The 15,086-nt window shown below is 40.9% G+C and overlaps 1 long non-coding RNA gene across 4 annotated transcripts; it reads right to left on the reverse strand.

Moving 5' to 3' along the window:
- Positions 1-8,915: 8,915 nt before the first annotated feature.
- On the reverse strand, positions 8,916-14,721 carry LOC125742708 (uncharacterized). Of its 4 annotated transcripts, XR_007398179.1 has the most exons (3): positions 11,553-12,127; positions 11,378-11,431; positions 8,916-10,498 (listed from the first exon to the last, which is right to left on the reverse strand). It is a non-coding gene; the product is annotated as an uncharacterized LOC125742708 (long non-coding RNA). The 4 variants fall into 4 exon arrangements; XR_007398181.1 differs by lacking the exons at positions 11,378-11,431; positions 11,553-12,127 and adding an exon at positions 14,492-14,721; XR_007398182.1 differs by lacking the exon at positions 11,553-12,127 and having other exon boundaries at positions 11,378-11,513.
- Between the last annotated feature and the right edge of the window lie 365 nt (positions 14,722-15,086).

Below are 15,086 nucleotides of genomic sequence, written 5' to 3' on the forward strand. Positions count from 1 at the left end.
TATACATGTGATAAAACATGTTGGTTAAACCATAATGAAACATGTTGATTGCACTGTCAAGTTAAATGTAAACGATTTTAAAATTATTACTATCAATAAAACCCACCTTTTTAAAACATTCGTGAACATATTTTATATACATGATTGCCAATAAACCATGTCGCTATGGAGCTAAATATATGGTTGCAATGAATAGTCGCTATGGAGCTAAATATACATTAATAATGTAATAAAATATATCAGTGAGACAAATGAGACAATTAAGTTGAAAGGTACGATGAACGCATGCGCAGTTTGGAATCGACGCCCAGTACATAATGCCTGTGACCTCGTGACGTATTTTTGACAGTAACGTAAAGGATGTAGATTCGCATTCAAAATGAAACCGAAGCCATAAAATTGCACTTCGTATTTGTAATGTTTTAAAGTTATGACTTTTTTTAATGTATTCTGACAGACAGAAAATGCACACTACATATTTTATATATAGACTAATATTCATCCATCCCTTTTCCTGCACGCATATTTACTTGTTCACACATCTTATTTGACAGCTACCTCCCCCATATAAATCTCCCATGCGCTCAGGCCCTTTCGTTCAATTCCCACATGCGCAGTACAGATAAGGGGCGCGCATAATATCCAGACTGAACATAAATGGGAAAAAACTTAATATGAATAATATGAATTAAATCAATTAAGACAAGTGAAAATATACCTGGCGGGATACAATTATAAAAGGTAAATCTCTCATGCGCTCAGGCCCATATGTTTATAACGAATGTATAATATATGCATATAATTAGACATATTTTAACCCCGACTTAGAATACGTAACGGATCAAAATCATTATTAAATAAAAATCATTATTAAATCAAAATTATTATTAAATCACGGATGTCGATTTGCATTCGAAATGAAACCGAAACCATAAAATTGTACTTCGTATTTGTAATGTTTTAAAGTTATAACTTTTTAAAATGCAATCTGACAGACAGAAAATACACACTACATATTTTATATATAGACTAATATCCATCCATCCCCATTGTTCACAAACGACAGGACTATGAAAACAGAGATTTCAACCCTTCCATGATACAATTTACAGTCAAACTTGTTGATAAACATTACTGTCCTATGAACAAATTAAACTTGGTTACCTCAGTTGAGCAGTGCATATTTCTGACTAAATAGCTTTAAGTTCTGAGGTGTTGACTGGTGCCACATTTATCATTTTGATTGATATGGTTATAACTAGCAACAACAAAAATAAAATAAATGTTTTTTATTAGTTGTACTTTGTTCTGTCATGATGCAGATAATTTAAATAAAGGCCACACTTTCACGCTAATTTGTGGCTCTGTATATCAATTATTTTCACTGCACCTTGTAATTTTTAATAGATGCAGCTTCTCGGTTACAGCCCTCTTCAGCTAAGCAGTCCTTCTTTAGCGTTTTGGAAGGGACACCACCACACACAGCAGCCCTGCAGGGTCAGGACATGCACATCTCACCATCCTGAGCTCCTTACCGAGTGGTCGCAGCTCAGCTCTTCCATGTCGTCCTCGGAACGTCCTCTTCGATGTGAACCGGCACAAACAACATGTCGCTGCAGTTGTGTATGAAACGACCGGTTAGTCAAGTTAGCAGAAACTTCCTCAAGCAGCCCCAGCCCCCTCCACACACCTGCCTGGACTCAACTAGGCATAACTGCATCTAGGCTGAGCTTTCAGTGCATGTTCACATGCATCTTGTACAAAGTAAGAGCTACTCAGCACTTCCCTAACAAAGCAGGAGCCTAATAAGACAACCATTCAAATCAACAGGCAAAGTCCAGTGAAAGGAACATTCAGGGATCGTAAGGCTAGCAGAGGTCTTCCCAGAACAGACAGGCCTTACGGTCTTTCTTAAACCTCTTATGTATTGTAAGTTTTCACCCAACTTCAATTTTTTTAAGTCAATTTATTTGAGATACATTATTTGTGATATCAATTCCAGGATAAAAGGTTTAAAATAAATTCATTACAGTAATTAAGGAGAAATTTTAATGACAGAAGTTAACAGAAGCCTTTATGTCCCAACACACAAAACCCCAACCAAGGTGATCACAAAACATATGTGAGGTGCAGCTAAAATACAGTGACAAACATTTCAGTACAAAGTAAATCATAGCTACTTGTTATTATACTTACAATTAAACGATGACGTACGTGGCCCCATTTCTGTTTATTGCAAATGTCTTTTAAAAACTCAAGCAAGCATCTGCAAAAGCGTTATAACAAAGGCTAAAACCAATGTCACGGTCATTCATCTCAGTTATTGTTACGTAACAAATCGTACAATGATGTAATTATCAAATAAGGTCATTTCAAATTACCCATCAGTAAGATCAAAAAGGTTTTTCATTTACCATACTTCTCCACCCAAAACAGCCTTCACATAACTACAACGTATGAAGTGGGAGATATGAACCCTTCCATGATTAAATTTACAGTCAAACTTATTGATAAACATTACAGTAATATGAACAAATTAAATTTGATTACCTTAGTTGAACAGCATATAATTCTAACTAAAATGGTTTAAATTCCTTGGGCAGGATTAGATTTTCCTTGGGTTAAGAGTTGCTGACGCATTTCGAAAGGAGTCAAAGTTCATATACCCTGATTTTCTCAAGGGGCAAAACTCAGATGTGTTAGAGTCTCCGATCTGGGATTCTGCTGCCATGGCGATCGCCTGGACGATGCCTTTGGGATGCCAGTGACCCCAATCAGCTTTTTTAGCATTCAAGGCCTTGTCAGCCGAGCAACAGTGTGGAATAACATTTTGGGAGTCCTTGGCTGTGGCTTGATGCACCTTAGACACCTATTGAGATCATTGGTTGTCTTCATTAAATTCTTCATCCCCAACTTTGAATCCGTTGGTGCTACTGCCCAGATCTTCTCAGTCCAACCTTTTCCATGACTTTTTTCGCCCATGTGCCATTGAGCTAATGGACACTTTTAATGCAAAGGAATTTAACATCTTGTTTGTCTGTTCAATCTTGAAACATTCTCAGCTTAAGGCAGCAGATGTAGCGCACACACGATGAGGGGGTGCTGTGATTAGTATTTATTCTGCATGTGAGGCACCGAGCTGGCTCTGGGGTGCTGCTGCTCCTGGTACCCAGGCATCACTGCCAGTGGACGTCAATGTTCCCTCAAGAAAATGTAGGCGACGAGTATGACCAGGCCAGCACTCAGCACCCCGATAACACACTGATGGATGGCGATGACATTCTCCAATGCGTGAATGCGTTCCTCCATGGCGCTGGTGTGCAGGTAGTCATAGATAGAAGCACCGATGCTCCACACAGTCCAGACAGCATCAACCACAGCTTTCATGGTGGGAGAGACCATCGAGGGGGCCAGCTTACCGTGGAACACAGCTGCATTAGATACACAGCAGGACCGCTCAGCTCTCCTCTTCCTAGAAATAGAGGGGCAGGTGTGACTTGGGAATTCAGGAGATGGTGGCTTTTTCAAGGAGCTTGATCACACAGGTGAAATGGAAGACAGGGATGCCCTTATTTGTACTTAGGAAGGCTCCTCCCATCACACTAAAGCTTACTTTAGTCAGTCACGCCCATAACCCAGATACTTAACCCCAGGATCACTGACTTCAGACTGTATCACACTGAAGACCTGTGACATCACAAGTTTTATTGTTACGTGTGATGCGAGGAACATCATGTATAAATGGTACATGAAACAGAATGAAAGGAAGAGACTGGAAAGGAAAAACAAGAAAAAAGGAAGGCAAGAGGAACTGAAAACTCCAATTAAGGAAGAAAAAATAATTTTTGGGGTTCAAACGTTGACTATTCTATACTCCAACTAGACGCTGTGTAAAGAAATGTTTTCTCAAATTCAGTTTAAAATGTTCTCCGGCTAATTTCCACCTATGGCCACGAGTTCTAGTATTTAAACTAATATTGAAGCAGCCATTTTGCTGAACAGCATCCACACCTGTTAGAATCTTATAAACCTGGATCATGTGCCCCCTTATTCTCCTTTGCTCGAGGCTGAACAGATTGCACCCTTTCTAAGGCAGCAATGTCCTTTTTAAGGTATGGTGACCCAACTTGCACACAATATTGTAGGTGGGGTCTCAGCAAGGGAACATTATGAAGAAACAAGTAACACCTACACAGGCTTTCAGCGTCAATGCAACTGCTTTATTATCTGACATCCCAAGCAGAATTTACTGCTTACAGGTCAGTGACTTCAGTGCAGCAAGTCCAGCAGCAATACAACTGTGACCCCCACGTGCAGCAATACAACTGTGACACCCACATGCAGCAATACAACTGTGACACCCACATGCAGCAATACAACTATGACCCCCCACATGCAGCAATACAACTGTGACCAGCACGTCTGAGTCTGTCTGTTGCACTTTCACTGCATGTTAAATTATAATACACCTTTTCTTAAACTGTCTTAAAACAATTTGGAAAAAGTACTTCCTCTTCCTCTCTGCCATGATGACTCCTCTTTTTATGGCAAGTAGACACACATGAATGGTGTTAATTTGCAATCAATGCGCACCTGCAGGTGTTGTGCTCTAAAGTGCCCCCCCCTGCCACGGACTGCCTCCCCTGACACTAAAATTGCTGACTTCTGATTACTTTTGGTGTTTGGTTCCATGTCATATTATTTCCAGGTGTGACGGTGTGAGTATGAAGCTAATCGCTGCATTATAGGTCTGAAAAGAAGACAGGAGAGGAAAAACATTGAAGCAGAATGAACTCAACAAAGTGTCCAAAATATTATTCAAGTAAACGAATCACTTCTTGTGACTGAAGGCGACTGTTAAAGAGCGATTAGGTCAGGGGAGGTAATCTGTGGCAGGGGGGCATTTTAGAGCACAACACAGGCATTGATAAAGGAATTGATAAGTTCAGAGGAGTATGATTCCGATACTTTAGAAAATTTGGAACCAGTCCTCAAATCCCTAACCATGATAAATCATTTCAAAACTTTACCCACCTTTAATGTGACCTATAACCTGCACAACTCAGTTGAAAAACAAACAAGGCATAAAAAGTACAATGCACTGATTGCATAAGTGTGTACACCCATAAACTAATACTTTGCTGAAACGCCTTTAGTGTTAATTACCATTAGTAATTAGTCTTAGTTACCATGTGTAACCGGTGCTTACTGCCGGTACTCTTTGGGGTAGTCAGATGTGTGTGGTGCAGAAGAAAGGGATAGAGCAGACGCTGCTGCCATTCCTGACGTTTATTAAGCTCTCTGGTGGAATACAGTTAGAAAGGTAAATCTCCTTTACCTCGCTCAGGCCCTCTCGCAAAATAACACAGATACTTATAATATAAGCATGATATAATTAAAAGGGTATTGTACCCATCAGCTTACACAAGAAAAGAAAACAGAATTTTGTGCAATTATAAGTAAAATATTGAAGTAAAATAACAGCCTGTAACATTCACCCCCCAAGAATTATGCAAACATTCTGTTTTCAGGTGAAAACAAACAAGGGCCATAATGGTGTCTCACAACATTTCTCGAGACTATCCATTCCAGAGGGGTTATTTAAATCCAGTGCATGGTTGGCACCAAGCAACACTGCAGGAAACTCCAACAGGCTAATGTAGTGCCCTATACAAAGACTCAAGGCCCCAAGCCCTTCATGACATGAAACCCAAAGATAGCTCAGCATAACCTAGGAAAAGAACATCCTCACAAGAGAAAAACAAAAAAGGGCAGAAAAACTCACTCACTGCACTTCATCAACAATTCCAACTGAGCCCCCAAGTCTAGGCAAGTCACTTCTGAGCTTATTACCGAACCGAGGTTGCCATAACTCAACAGGCTGCATGTTGTCACACACAGGTCCCGTGGAGGAACTCACTCTGCCAGCTTGGTCACCAAGCAGGGGCAGGAAGTAAGCTTTTATGAGCAGGATGCGATGGACAACTTTGCGCCATCTCTATTCCTGATCTTGTAAATTTGCAGTGTGGGATTGAAGTATACAACCGTACACAGCATAGGCTCCCATTTATCAGCCAGTTTTCACTTGGCCCTTGTTCGATACAAGTACAACATCTCCAACAGTCGGAGAGGAGCCTCGGGTTCTCTTATTGCATTGGTCAGCTTGATGTTTCTACTCAACGATCATGAGTTTCTGAGTGGAGGTCTTCCAAAAGAGATTTTATATAAGCATCACAATCACACACTGATGGGTCACAGAGCACATTCCACATCCAGTTCAACAGGATTTAGGGGCACACGGCCAAACATTAAATAAAATTATGAGAATCCCGAGGTTTCATATGTGGTGCAGTTCTACTCAACGGTCATTGTCTGCACCATCTGTGGCCATTTGTGTTTTGCCTCCAGAGGTAGCGATCTCAGAATGTGTTCTAGGGTACAGCTGAACCTCTCAGTGCTACAATTGCGCATGAGATGATAGGGAGTGATCAGCAATTTGACGACGCTAGTCAGCCCCAAAGGCTCTGCGAAGCAGTTCACTCTGAAACTGGAGCCCTGATCGGAATGAGCCGCTGCGGGAAGCCATAAACACAAAAGAAGCTGTAACACAGGCTCCTCAGCAATGTTCTGACAAGGAAAGGCGTGAGCCAGCTTCGTAAAATGGTCAGTGACCAACATGTTGATTGACTTCCCATCATGCTCCACAGACCAGAAATCTATAAACACCAGCTCAAGAGGAACAGAGGTATTGATGCTCTCTAACAGGAGACCTACTGCAGGTCCTCACATAACAATTTGTGACTTTCTCCCTATCGTTCCAAAAGAACCGCTGCCAACCAAGAACAAACGTTCTGGGCAGCCCCTGGTGACCAGCATTGTCATGAATGCCAGTCAGTGCCACTGGCCTTTCAGTACTGGAACTTTTGGTACTGGTACTCAACCGGAAGTCAACAGAAAAGCGAAAGTACCAAAAGTACTATACTTGATGTGGTGAAAAAGCGCCCAATATACAGTATATAATTATACAGTTGTGAATAACAAAACATAATTGCTATTGAGCTATATTGTTGGGTTAATCGAGATAAATTCAGGCGGTTGAGAAAACATACCACTATCGAGCTGAATATATATATCACATATATATGTGATAAAACATGTTGGTTAAACCATAGTGAAACATATTGATTGTATTGTCAAGTTAAACAATTAAACCGGAATTAAACAAGTTAAAAAGGTAAACTGTCATGCCCGGCTCGTCCGCTCCTTGTGTGTGCCACGCCCCCTGCTTACCCACGTGTACTTCCCCGATTGTACCCATCTGTGTCTGCTTATTTTGATTAGTCACGTACTATTTAAGTCCTGGTCTTACGTGTTCCCCTTGTCCATCATTGTAATTTGTTGTGGTCTGATGCTTCCTGCTGCCCGTTTGATGTTCCCCGTTCCCAGACCCAATTAAAACCCTAGTTTTGCCCTGTCTGCCTGTTCCTTTCCCGTACGCCCTCACGATCACCGTTCCGCTCGCCAGTGATCGTGACATAAACGATTTTTAAATTATCAATAAAACCCACCTTTTTAAAACATTCATAAACTTATTTTATATATGTAATGGCCAATAAACCGTGTTACTATGGAGCTAAATAAACATTAATAATCTAATAAAATATGTCAATGAAACAACTGAGACAATTAAGTTAAAAGGTACGATGAACGCATGCGCAGTTTGGAATCTACGCCCAGTACATAATGCCTGTGACCGCGTGACATATTTTTGACAGTAATGTCACGGATGTCGATTTGCATTCAAAATGAAACTGAAACCAAAAAATTGCACTTCGTATTTGTAATGTTTTAAAGTTATGACTTTTTAAAATGTATTCTGACAGACAGAAAATACACACTACATATTTTATATATAGACTAATATCCTTTTCCTGCACGCATATTTATTTGTTAACACACGACAGGACTATGAAAACGGAGATATGAACCCTTACATGATAAAATTTACAGTCAAACTTGTTGATAAACATTACTGTCCTATAAACAAATTAAACTTGGTTACCTCAGTTGAGCAGTGCATATTTCTGACTAAATAGCTTTAAGTTCTGAGGTGTTGACTGGTGCCACATTTATTATTTTCATTGATATGGTTATGACTCATTGCTTCTGGGATAGGCTCCGGACCCCCGTGACCCAGTAGGATAAGCAGTTTGGAAAATGGATGGATGGATGGTTATAACTAGCAACAACAAAAATAAATGTTTTTCATTAGTTGTACTTTGTACTGTTAACATGCGGATAATTTAAATAAAGGCCCCACTTTCAGTCTAATTTGTGGCTCAGTATATCAATTATTTTCACTGTAATTCTTAATAGATGCAGCTTCTCGGTTACAGCCTTCTACAGCTAAGCAGTCCTTCTTTAGCATTTTGGAAGGGACACCCCGACACACAGCAGCCCTGCAGGGTCAGGACCTGCCCATCTCACCATCCTGAGCTCCTTACCGAGTGGTCGCAGCCCAGCTCTTCCACGTCGTCCCTGGAATGTCCTCTTCGATGTGAACCGGCACAAACAACATGTCACTGCTGTTCTGTGTGAACCGACCGGTTAGTCAAATTAGCAGAAACTTCCTCAAGCAGCCCCAGCCCCCTCCACACACCTGCCTGGACTCAACTAGGCATAACTGCATCTAGGCTGAGCTTTCAGTGCATGTTCACATGCATCTTGTACAAAGTAAGAGCTACTCAACACTTCCCTAACAAAGCAGGAGCCTAATAAGACAACCATTCAAATCAACAGGCAAAGTCCAGTGAAAGGAACATTCAGGGAACATAATGCTAGCAGAGGTCTTCCCAGAACAGACAGGCCTTACGGTCTTTCTTAAGCCTCTTATGTAATGTAAGTTTTCACCCAACTTCAGTTTTTTAAGTCAATTTATTTGAGATACATTAGTTCTTGTATTACATATTCTGGGACAAAAGGTTTACAACTAATTAATTAATTACAATAATTAAAAAGCGATATTAAAAAGAAAAGTTAACATAAGCATTACCATCCCAGCAGCTCCATCATAAACTCACCAAAACATACATAACTTCAAACTAGGATATGTGATGTATGGGTAAAATACAATAGCAAACACTTCAGTACAAAATAGTTCCTTATCTCTATTTAAAAAGTAAATCACAGCTATTTGTTACTATAGTTACAATTAAATGATGACGTGGCCCCATTTCTACTTATTACAAATGTCTTTTAAAACCTCAAGCAAGCATCTGGAAATGCTTTATAACAGAGGCTAAAACTAGTATCACTTTCATTCAGCTCAGTTATGGTCACACGACGGATCAAAAAAGGTCACTTTAAGTTACTTTTCAGTAAGATCAAAAAGATGTTTTATTTAGTATGCATTTCTACCCGAAAAAGCCTTCAATTACCTACAGCCTATGAAGTGGGAGATATGAACCCTTCCAGCGTGCAATTTACAGTCAAACTTATGTATAAACATTACAATCCTATGAACAAACCAAATTTTGTTAACTTTGTCACCTTAGCGTAGATTTCTAACTAAAAAGTTCTTTGGCCAGAGTTAGAGTTTCCATGGGTTGTGAACAGCTGATGCATCTTGGAAGGAGTCAAAGTTCATATATCCTGATTCTCTCAAGGGGCAAAACCCAGATGTGTCAGAGTCTCCGGTCTGGGATTCTGCTGCCATGGCGATCACCTGGACGATGCCTTTGGGATGCCAGTGAGCCCAGATAACCTTGAATGCTGAAAAACCTTTGTCAGCCAAGCAACAGTGTGCAATGACATTTTGGAAGCTGGATCTGACACTGAAAGTTGGTCTGAGATGTTGATGTTGTAGTTTAATGGTCTCAATCAGACGGGGTTCAGTGAGCATCCAGTTCACTGAATAAACAGTACAGTACATTAAAAAATATTCTCATGGATAAATCATTTACTAAATGATGTATTAAAAGTTACTACACATGGCTTCATGCACTTTAGACACCTAAGCAGATCCACTCATCTTCATTAACGTCTCCGTCCCCATCTTTGAAAACTTTGTCGCTACTGGTCAGATCTTCACAGTCCAAACATTTTCATTACATTTCCAGCTCAAGTGCCATAAAGGTAATGTACACTTTTTAATGCAAAGGAATTTCACCATCTTGTTTCAATAATGAAAAATTCTCTGTTTAGTGATTGGTATCTCTCCCGCTGCTCCTGGTACCCAGGCATCACTGCCAGTGGTGGATGTCAATGTTTCCACCAGAAAATGTAGATGACAAGCAGGATTAAGATAAAAATCAGCAGCCAAACAAGACGTCGATATGCGACGATTTGTCTCTCCAGTGCTTGAACACGATTCTGGTTTTTGTTGTCATAGACAGTCCATATTAAGCTCCCAACTTCCAACAGGGCCGCCATTAAAGCCATCTTACAGTGAGACACAGCTGTAATAGATACCCAGCGGGACTCCTCAGGCCTGCGTTTCCTAGAGGGAGAGATGAGAGAACATGTGGCTTGGGAATTCAGGAGAAGGTGTTTTTTTCCAAAGGCTTGATCACACAGGTGAAACAGAAAACATGGATGACCTTAGTAGCATTTAGAAAGGCTCCTCCTACCACTGAAAAGCTCACTTTAGTCAGTCAAGCTCATAACCCAGATACATAACCCCTGGTTCACTGATTTCAGACTGTATCACACTGACCACCTGTTACTGGCTGTCAGCTACCCCCCCCCCCCCCCCCCCATTGTAACATTGTAGGAAAAGAAAGAATAGGCCTTAATCTTTAGGCTTTAATCAAAACGAGGTGCTAACTGAGGTCACGGTGATTACGCATATAATTAGACATATTTTAACCCCTACTTAGAATACGTAATGGATCAAAATCACTATATCGAATACTTGAAGTGATTTATGAAGTTGAGGGTCCCCGACACACGATCCTCACCTCTTCCAACGTGCGCAGTACAGAAAAGGAAAGAGAAAGTAAAATCAGAACCCTTATAATGGGGAAAAAGGGGGGGGGGGTACAGGACAATAGCATCATGGGAAAATTAAAGGAGTATTAACCCATCAGGTTAAACAAACAAAAAAGAATTTTGTGAAATTATTAATAAAATATTACAGTCAAATAACCTGTCACACATGCCACATCTTGACTTGCCAATACAGTGAAACCCGCATATAGTGATCAACCACTTATATGGACCAGAAAGCTCAGCACAGAATTCCTATACAAATACTGCTTAAATAATTCGCTTATAGTAATCAAGTAGTTCACTTACAGTATTCATTCTGGTCTTTTTATACCCGACAACATACGGTAAAATTTAAAACCACATTAATTTATTATTATTTTAACTTTACCTTGATATGCCTACTTTGCCTTGTGGTAACCCGTCTGCTTCTGGCTGGCTAATGCTGTGTACACAGAAATCAGGACGGCAAAAAGGAAATAATTTTCTCTCTGACAAATTTAGACTCATCGAAGCTTATGATAAACCACCAAACACTAGCCACAAAGAGGCAACGGCGGACTGACCCGAAGTGGTTCTTTATTTTACTCCATAAGAGGACCACGCAACAAGCATTAACACGAAAGCCATGAACGACAGGAAAACACGGGGAAGTTACACTAAGGACAGTAAGGCGCACAAACGGCGGGTAATGCGCAATGGCTAAGACACGCGCGGATCAGGCAGGAACAGAGTACAACCACACCTAAAGGCGCACGCGACATCCGGGTACACAGCACAAGAAGTATCTACACTAAAGTTTCAAGCAAGGGCCATATACACGAGCTCGTCAGGCGTGCCCGGACATGCAAATACCCTGCTCGTCCGATCCTCCTGTGTGCCACTCCCTCATGTACCAGGTGTGCAATCCCGATTGTGCCCAGCTGTTTCCTGTTATTTCGATTTGTCCTGTGTAAATACATCCGCGTTCAGTCTGTCTCCCTAGATCCGTCATTGAAGTCTCTTGGTGTTGTGCTGCCTGTCCGTGCTTGCTGAATGTCCGTGCTTGCTGAATGTCCGTGCTTGCTGAATGTCCCTACTCCCCGTCTCCATTAAAACTCTCCATTAAAAACTTTTCCTTGACCTTTTTAGCTCAAGTGTCATACGCTATTGTACAATTTTTAATGCAAAGGAATTTCACCATTTTATTTGCCTGTTCAATCTTGAAACATTCTCAGCACAAAGCAGCTTAAGGCAGCAGATGTAGCGCACACACAATGAGGGGTGCTGTGATTAGTATTTATTCTGCATGCGAGGCACCGAGCTGGCTATCCAGTCACGTGGGCCATAGCTCTGGGGTGCTGCTGCTCCTGGTACCCAGGCATCACTGCCAGTGGACGTCAATGTTTCCTCAAGAAAATGTAGGTGATGAGTATGACCAGGCCAGCACTCAGTAGCATAATAAAAAAGTGTTGCTTGGCGATGACAGTTTCCAGTGTATTAATTCGTTTCTCCAAAAAAGACTCTTTAAAGGCATTAAAAAAAGTCAAATAACAATCTGAAAACTTCAATCACGTCTTTCGGATTAGGAAGACCCATCTTGGGATCCGTCTTTTCCAGGGACACAGCTGCATTTGATATGCAGCAGGACCCCTCAGCTCGTCCTAGAGAGAGAAAGAGAGAGACAGACAGAGAGAGGTACATGTGACTTGGGAATTCAGGAGGTGGTGGCTTTTTCAAGGAGCTCGATCACACAGGTGAAATGGAAGACAGGGATGCCCTTATTTGTACTTAGAAAGGCTCCTCCCATCACACTAAAGCTTACTTTAGTCAGTCACGCCCATAACCCAGATACTTAACCCCTGGATCACTGACTTCAAACTGTATCACACTGAGCATCTGTGACATCACAAGTTTTATTGTTACGTTTGATCTTAGGATAATTGTGTACACAGAATGGTGCATGAAACAGAATGAAAGGAAGAGACGGGAAAGGAAAAACAAGAAAAAAGGAAGGAAAACCAGAAGACGAGATGAGGAACCAAAAACTCCAAGTAGGGAAAAAAGAATCTTATGGGTTTCAAAGGTTGACTGACTGTCAATGCCCCCACCTCCAAGGCCATGCTGGCATTATGGTGTGATGTAAAAGAACATGACCATGATAAATCATTTAAAAAAACCTACCCACCTTCAATGTGACCTATAACCTGTACAGCTCAACTGAAAAACAAATTGAACTACTAACCACTCAAAGTGTAATTCCTGGTTGGGCCACAGGGGGCGAGCTGCAATCAATTTTATTTGGTGGCACCAGGGGTGTGTGTGTGTGTGTGTGTGTGTGTGTGTGTGTGTGTGGAGGGGGGGGGGGGGGGGTAGATGAAGTTTAGATAGGTTTGTTTTTGGTATTCTTTCTTTGGTAATTAGTGTAATCCGTATAAATCAATTAGTCAATTATCTTTTGTACTTTATGTATAGGTTAACAGGATTTTATGAGGTTTATAGCCTGGATCTTGGCTCTCCCTGCTCATTTTCATCATTCTATGCACACCGATATTGCCTGGTCGTCCTGCCCATAACGGTTCACCACCCAAAACCCTTCATACAGTAATTAAGGAGCAATATTAATGACAGAAGTTAACAGCAGCCTTTCTGCCCCAGCAGCTCTGTCCTAAACTCACCAAAACACACAAAACCTCAGAGGTGATAAAACATATAACGTATGGTTAAAATACAGCGACAAGCACTTCAGTACAAAATTGTTTCTAATCTCTATTTCAAAAGTAAATCACAGCTACTTGTTACTACATTTATCATTAAATGACAACATGGTCTGATTTCTGCTTATTACAAATGTCTTTTAAAAATTCAAGAAAAATTCAATCCTTTATAATAGCGGCTAAAACCATTGTTACAGTATGGTCATTCAGCTCATTTATGGTCACACAATGGATCTTAAAATTCTGTAATTATTCATTAAGGTCACTTAAAATGACTCTTCAGTAAGATCAAAAAGGTGCTTAATGTACCATACATTTCCACCCGAAGAAGCCTTCATATAACTGCACCCTATGTAGAGGGAGATATGAAGCCGTCCATGATGAAATTTTGTCAAGCGTATTAATAAACATTATAGTCCTATGAACAAATTAAACTTGGTTACCTCAGTTGAGCAGTGCATATTTCTGACTAAATAGCTTTAAGTTCTGAGTTGTTGACTGGTGCCACATTTATCATTTTTATTGATATGGTTATAACTAGCAACAAAAAAAATAAATGTTTTTTATTAGTTGCACTTTGTTCTGTCAACATGCAGATAATTTAAATAAAGGCCACACTTTCACGCTAATTTGTGGCACTGTATATCAATTATTTTCACTGCACCTTGTAATTCTTAATAGATGCAGCTTCTCGGTTACAGCCCTCTTCAGCTAAGCAGTCCTTCTTTAGCGTTTTGAAAGGGACACCACCACACACAGCAGCCCTGCAGGGTCAGGACCTGCACATCTCACCATCCTGAGCTCCTTACCGAGTGCTCGCAGTTCAGCTCTTCCATGTCGTCCTCGGAACGTCCTCTTCGATGTGAACCGGCACAAACAACATGTTGCGGCTGAGCCCAGGTGAAGACCCAGTCAGTTCAAATGAATAATAAGGTTATTTTCAGATGTTTTCTGCATTGTCATGTGTGTGTTCTGTGTGAAGCGACCGGTTAGTCAGATTAGTGTAAAATAACATGAGGGCTCAGAAGAAATGCCTCCCTACAGAGACTTCCTGCTTATCGTGAACATAAGGTATACTAGCTAAGCTGGGTCCCATTATACCTGTTGCAATTATTTACTTAGCAGACGTTATTGTCCAAAGTGAGGTACAACTGAGGCAAATATCAAATTACAGGCATACGGCCGCCAAAGACTCAACTAGTGACGTGCACAGACTTTACAAGGGGCGGGGGTAAATTTTCACAATCCGAACAGATCTCCCAAGGTGAATTTTAGTGATCGGGGCAGGGGGGGCCGCCTCGGGAGATTTCGTGTGATCGGTGGATCTTGGAAAAAGGGAACTTGGAACACCAAAGGGGGGGGGAGCACATTCATTCATTAAAACTAAAGGGGCAGGTGTTCAAG

The sequence above is a fragment of the Brienomyrus brachyistius genome, chromosome 5 (genome assembly GCF_023856365.1).
Source record: "Brienomyrus brachyistius isolate T26 chromosome 5, BBRACH_0.4, whole genome shotgun sequence".
Taxonomy (NCBI): Eukaryota; Metazoa; Chordata; class Actinopteri; order Osteoglossiformes; family Mormyridae; genus Brienomyrus; species Brienomyrus brachyistius.